Consider the following 7,279-nt stretch of genomic DNA (forward strand, 5'->3'; position numbering starts at 1 on the left):
GAAAAGTGCCCTAAGTCCCAAGCAGTGAATTGTGCTAAGTGTTAGAACTCTAACATAAGGCCTAAGCTCAATTCATGCTAAGTACTAAGGGTCCTAAATTTAAACTACAATGCATGCCAAACAACTAAGTCATTACCTTTTAAAGCCAGAAGAGAAGTTGATGGTAGGAGAGTCAATAACTAACTAACTTATTTTAAGAGGTACATGCTATAACATCAGCTTTGAACCAGGATCTTAGTGTTTGTCTGTGCAATTAAATGTCTGTATGTTAATTTGTGACGTAAATCAGACATGGTTGTAGGCATACATATTTGTACTGATTGGTTACATGGTTACTTTAACAATAAACATAATGTCTTTAATAAACATATAATATTATCAAATCACATACAAATTACCATGAATAGGCTAGCATTACTCATATATGGTGTTATATAGGTAGAGATAGGCCTATGAATGCATAAAAGGATACAAATAATGCCTTGGGCCTATCTAAAGTAATTGTGTCTTGTGCCTGAATGCTACTTGATAATTGCAGGGGCACATCAATCAAATATTTAGATTCTACTCTATATAGTGTTAACTTTATATCAAGCATAGATAGATAGTCCGGATGCGAAGCATTTCTGTAAAAGTCTTATATGTACGTTCAAAGAATTTGAAAATTGAGGATCGCATCTCCATTACTCTACCTTAAGAGATATGACACTCTCTATTTCCTCTCAGAAACCTTTTTTTAATAAAAAGTGTAAACAAAATTAGTTGAAAACTTCTTTCTTATTGATATCTATACTCTGTGCATTTTTGTGGGCGTTATCCTCTTAGAAATTTTTTTTTCAATTTTTTTCAATTTTGTACCCCCCCCCCCCCCCCCGACTACCGACGAACAACTATTTTAGGTTAGGTTAGGTTTTAGGCTAGGGAGCCGAGCGCTGCGGCTAGGCAGGCAAGGGGGCCGAGCGCTGCGGCTAGGGAGCCGAGCGCTGCAGCCAGAGTTCATAGCTCGCTGTCGGGGGGGGGGGGGGGGGGGTACTCAAATTTCCAATATTGGAAAAAAAATTTCTAAGAGGATAATACCTTTTTGTGTTTTTTATATATTCATCTGAAAATAATATATTTACATTAGACAAATATTTTATTTACACTACAAGATAAATGATTTGTATTTCAAATTGGAAAACATCAAAATTACTTATGTAAAAAAAACATTTAAACAGCAAGTTGTAAGTGAAATAAAATGGAGACAGATTTAATGTGGAGATCCTGTAAAACCAAGTGTAAAGTAAGTATATCTAATTTAGAAACAAAATAAAAAAAATAAATATTCACATATTAATGGAAATAAACACAAAAGCTTGGACGTTGTTTTGATTTGTGACAAAAATTAATAAAATTTTTAAGATGAAAAATAAGATTTAGATTTTTATATGAATTGAGCATTAATCCTGTCTCTGTATATAAACATTTGTATCTTATGATAATTAAAGGTTTATATTTCTATTTTATGATGAACAATATCAATATCATCAATTGGTAGTGCGAATGGGGCGTTTGTCCAATAATATGGTATGGAGACCGCTCTTCTATGAGTACTACTAAAAACCTACTTTTACTGCAATACACATAAACATTCTCATCGTCGGTTCGTCTATTTAGAATGCTTATCCCTCTATTCCCACAAGTATAATACGAATTTGGTTGAGCTGGTGGAAGCTCAACAAAAGACCCACGAGAAGTATTATATTGCTTTAATCTAAGAATAAATGGTTGGTTTTGATATTCGATCGGAATTATATAAATATATTAAGTATTAAGGAAGGAAAATGTTTTTATAAAGTGTATTTATATTACAAGTGAATGAGTTAAGTATGAAAATATTTACAGGATAAGTGTTAAAATCATAAGTAGTGTAGGACAGAAAAGTGCCCCAAGTCCCAAGCATTGAATTGTGCTAAGTGTTAGGATTCTAACATTAGGCCTAAGCTCAATTCATGCTAAGTACTAAGGGTCCTAAATTTAAACTACAATGCATGCCAAACAACTAAGTCATTACCTTTTAAAGCCAGAAGAGAACTTGATGGTAGGAGAGTCAATAAATAACTAACTTATTTTAAGAGATACATGCTATAACATCAGCTTATAATAAGGATCTTAGTGTTTGTCTGTTCAATAAAGTGTCTGTATGTTAACTTGTGACGTAAATCAGGCATGGTTGTAGGCATACATACTTGTACTAATTGGTTACATGATTACTTTAACAATAAACTAAATGTCTTTAATAAACATATAATATTAAGGAATCACATTCAATTTACCATGAATAGGCTAGCGTTACCTATATATGGTGTTATATTGGTAAAGGTAGGCCTATGAATACATAAAAGGATACAAATAATGCCTTGGGCCTAGCTAAAGTAATTGTGTCTCGTGCCTGAATGTTACTTGATAATTACAGAGTAACGTCAATCAAATATTTAGATTCTACTCTTATATAGTGTTAACTTTATATTGAACATAGATAGATAATCTGGGTGCGAAGCATTTCTGTAAAAGTCTTATATGTACGTTCAAAGAATTTGAAAATTGGGGATCGCATCTCCACAATTCTATCTTTATCATAATTCTGTTGACAAGAAAGAGGATCTTCTATTTCATGTTTAATATTTTCTTTAATATTGTCAGCTCTCATCTGGATAGAGAGAGGATCTTCATCAAATATTTCTTCTTCTTTAATTTCTTCCTTGATAAAAACTTCTTCACATTTCATTAAACTTATAGATACAGAAGTTGGAACTGTATTAATACAGCTTTTCATCATTTCTAAACGTCCAGGGAATAACTTTTTATGAATTCTTTTATGTCTACTCAGACCACTATTCTGATAAAATGTCATTTCACATTGATCAGACGAATATGGTTTATCTCCAGTATGAATTCTTTTGTGTCTAATCAAAGCACTAGAAAGACTTTTCACATTGATCACATGAGTAAGGTTTCTCTCCAGTATGAATCCTTTTATGGACAGTCAAGTTACCGTTTTTTGTAAAAGTCTTTTCACATTGATCACAAGAGTATAGTTTCTCACCTGTATGGATTCTTTTGTGTTCAGTCAATGTACTACTAGTTGTAAATGTCTTCCCACATTAGTCACATGAGTATGGTGTCTCTCCTGAATGGATTCTTTCATGAAAGATCAACTTATCTTTCCGTGCAAATGTCTTTTCACATTGATCACATGAATATGGTTTCTCTCCAGTATGAACCCTCATGAACTACCAAGTTATGTCTCCTTGTAAAATTCTTGTAACAAATATCACATGTAATCATGCTGGTATTTCCTCTCTCAATCTCCTGAAATATTAGTTTTGTTAATAAAAACACAAAATTGGTTTTCCGATATTTTTAAATAAACACAGCATTCAGGTTCAAACTGAAACAAGGATGACAGCTTCCATAGAAGCAAAGCAAGAAAAAACAGCCTGTCAGACAACCAAAGATAATTATAAAAATTATATTCAAGCTAAATAATTTTATGTACAGACAAATGTAAGAAAGGTTGGCTATTAAAAATTGTAAAAAGAAAGTAATAAACAAGGATGACAACATTAATAAAAATGAAGCTGACAAACATACAGTGACAGCATTTATATAAATTGTGTACAGAAGTTAATATGGTTTTATAACCCAACCAACCCCGCCCCCTAGTTTTAGTTTTTATAATTGATGTTTATAATAATATTAAACAACCCCTCCTATTGTTCTAAAAAATCAATGAAAAATCTAGTTAGAATCTAATATTTTTAAAGTTTGGGGTAAGCACCCCTTTACCCTCATCCCTGGACGTGTATGATTTATTGCGGTAAATAAAAGTAATACATTCAAATAAAACTGGAAATAAATTTTGAATAAAAACAGTGATGACAACATCTAAAACAGCCAATCTTAAGGGATAAGACTAGACAATGGCCAATAAATTTATGTACATTCCCTATGATGATGCACATAATTACTCCTGTTGTAGATTAAAATTAGTGGTTGAAACGATTTAACACTCAACTTAATGTATCAACCAATCAAAATTCACCAGTGTCCCCAAAATTGTTAAGCAAACAAATAAGAAAACGTTATTATAAAACTTTGGGGACCTCAAAGAAAAATTTGCAATCTATCTTTGATAAAAGATGAGAAGATGCACATTTCTTATAAAAATTTGAATCATAGCAGTACATACAGACCATCACATCAAGTGATATATAATAGAGTAGGTGCGATATTCGGAAATGGCCAGCAAATTATTTACAAAATAAGGATGACAAAATTCATAAAAGCGAAGCTCTGAAACAATAGGACAAACGAATTGAATAACTAAAATATAAATGTTTAAGTCTAAAAAAAATTTATAAGTAAATTTGTTAAGAATTATAGGATACTGTTTTAAGGATATTCTTACATTTTTAGACCTTGATCATAGAGATGCTTCCTTAAAATATTGTACCTTGTTGTAATAGGACTAAGTATTCCAAAAATCAGATGAATAGAATAATTATAACACATAAAAAATTAGTTGTTAAAAAAGTTAAAAATCAACACAACTTAACTAAACGGACGGACATTCTAGAAACTATTATATAGTTGCTAAGCTTTCTAAATTGTACCTAACTGTTATAGGAATCATCATGCAATGTTTGAAAATTATAGGTCAATTCTAACATGTCCAAGTTTGTTAACGAAAAGAGCTGACTGTTACGGACGAACGGGTCGATTATAAATATAGATAAACCCTATTGCGACTTTCAATTAAGTCTTTGAATATTAGCCAATACCATCGGAAATAATAACACAGCTAAGTTGCTATAAAAGAGGAAATAGACATTTGCTATCAGAATAAATATGTCCCCACCACTTGAACCAGAAAGTTACCAGTTATACATCTTAACATATACATTTATTGATCAGATAACAATTCTTAGCCTAACTATATTTGTAGGGAAGAACAAAAAATACCTTATAATATAACGTAGTTCTGTATAATGGATTTCTCTCTGTGATCACTATGAATGTTAGTTACTGACTGACAATGATACAATTATCAACCTAAATCATAAACAATAGTTATATTTATTAAAATTAAAGCGCAACAAAATCTCCGCCTATTTACATAATTCTGATGCTCATCAAGGCTCCTCCTACTTATAATCAGAAGATGAGGTAGGAAATGTTTCTGTAAAGGAGGATCATACTGAATACAGATTCTGGCGGGAATTATCATCATATTGTAAATCTGTCCACGTCGTTTTTTCATGTAAAACAAAAAACCGTTAGTAAAAGTTGATTTATCTTATATGCCTGTCTTGTTTTTACAAAATCAGTTTAACAACCAATTTAGCCTAATTGTTTGACATTTATTATAATTCAAAATTATGATGCAATCATTTTCTGAACACAAATTAGACGTAAAACAAAATCTGCCTAATAAAAGGTTATTTTTTTTTGTTTATCTTCGCGGCTAACCACTATTTGACATATTTGAGAAGAAAAAAACTGTAAAGGTTCACTACTCCAAGTAAAATTCGGCATATGCACTTCATGCAACTATCTCTTTGAAAAAAAACTTTTAAAAGAGAAAATTGTGACTACAATCATATTGTGCACAGAGGTTCAAATGGCTTATACATACAACCTCCAACGCTTTAAATTAAATAGATACCCAAGGACGTCCAGGGGGGGGGGAGTTGTGATTACCCCCCGCAAACGAATTTGGGGGCACCCCCAAAATTATTTTTATTTTACCCCCACCCCCCATGTAAAATTTACCCCTTTCTTACCCCAACCATTTAAACAATTTTTTTTTGGGGGGGGGGGTAAATACCACCCCCCAAAATAAATAATCCTTAACAAAAAATTTTTGGCGCGCTTCACACGCATTTTTACTACTAAATATTTAATAGTTTTTCATAATTAGGTAGGTACCTTTTTACATTATTAAATTACCCCCCCAAAAAACTTTAACCCGGAGGTAAATAATTTTTTTTTTGGTGGGGGGGAATTTACCCCTGCCAACAGATTTCAGGTAGGGGTAATTACCCCCCCCAAGCAAATTTAACCCCCAGGGGGGATAAAAAAAAATGCGCCATTTTACCCCCCCCCCACCAAAAAAAAAAAACAAATTACCCCCCTTGCTTGGACGCCCCTGTAGATACCTTGTGATACAAAGTAGATCTGTTTAATGGATTTCTCTCTGTTTGCTGACTGACAATGATTCAATTATTAACCTAAAACATAAACAATAGTTAACTCACAGAAAATAGTAGTAAAACCACAGAAAATAAAAAAAGGGATCAATGTTTTCCGCGTATTTTTCGTAAAGTTGTATGCTCTAAGACTTTAAAACAGGAGTAAAACTATAAAATTTTGGCATGACAGTTGCTCTAATATTGTACAATAAAGAACTGTGAAGACGCCTCCGAAAACCGGTATATCACGCAATTTAGATTTTTCTCGACAAATAAAAAAAAATTGAATTATAAAAGACAATCATACTATTTTCTAATAAAGTTGACCTTTTATTTGCTCTGGACACTTTTTTGGATTTTAATATTAAAAAACATGTCACAACTCTACCAAAAAATGTAAGGTGAAAATATTATATGGATGCTTGTCTCAAATGATAACAAATTTGGCGGTTTTTTTTCACCCCATTAAAGCAACTGCCATGCCAAATTTTAGAGTTCTACTCCTATTTTAAAGTCTTAAATCACTCGCCTTAATGGAAAATACGCGAAAATAATGACCTCCTTTGTTATGATAATGTATATTAATATAATATATCATCTCCAACAGGATGAGTGTAAACTTAGTTTGAAAACCAATGCAAACAATGAAATTAAAGTACCTTTCATGAGTTTATTCCACAATCAAAATTCCTTTGCAGATTTCTCTTTGTTCACTGTAAATGTTCGTTGCTGACATTAATACAATTATCAACCTAAAATACAAACAATATTTTAACTCTTGTTTCTGAATATTTAGCTAAACAAAATCTCCCATTTACTCAACGCGGACGTCTCCTACTAATACCTAATCAGAAATTTATTCTGGCGGGAAATTATTTTTTATCTTTATGAAAAAACATAGAATACAAAAAGACCATATCTATCGTACCTACATACTTAAGTTGGGTTAGGTAATGTTAAGTAGCCCCGCAGGGTTAGGGCCTCGCGATTTATAGATGCTGTTATCCTTGAATTTATTCTATATTTAATTTAGGCCTTTTGTAGGA

General features: G+C 32.0%; 1 long non-coding RNA gene across 1 annotated transcript; it reads right to left on the bottom strand.

Moving 5' to 3' along the window:
- Positions 1-3,000: 3,000 nt before the first annotated feature.
- Positions 3,001-6,987, bottom strand: LOC145330303 (uncharacterized). Its single transcript, XR_013883360.1, has 4 exons — positions 6,893-6,987; positions 6,201-6,272; positions 5,005-5,094; positions 3,001-3,351 (listed from the first exon to the last, which is right to left on the bottom strand). It is a non-coding gene; the product is annotated as an uncharacterized LOC145330303 (long non-coding RNA).
- Positions 6,988-7,279: the final 292 nt, after the last annotated feature.

This window comes from Acartia tonsa, chromosome 10, assembly GCF_053477335.1.
Source record: "Acartia tonsa isolate MP-2025a chromosome 10, ASM5347733v1, whole genome shotgun sequence".
NCBI lineage: Eukaryota > Metazoa > Arthropoda > Copepoda > Calanoida > Acartiidae > Acartia > Acartia tonsa.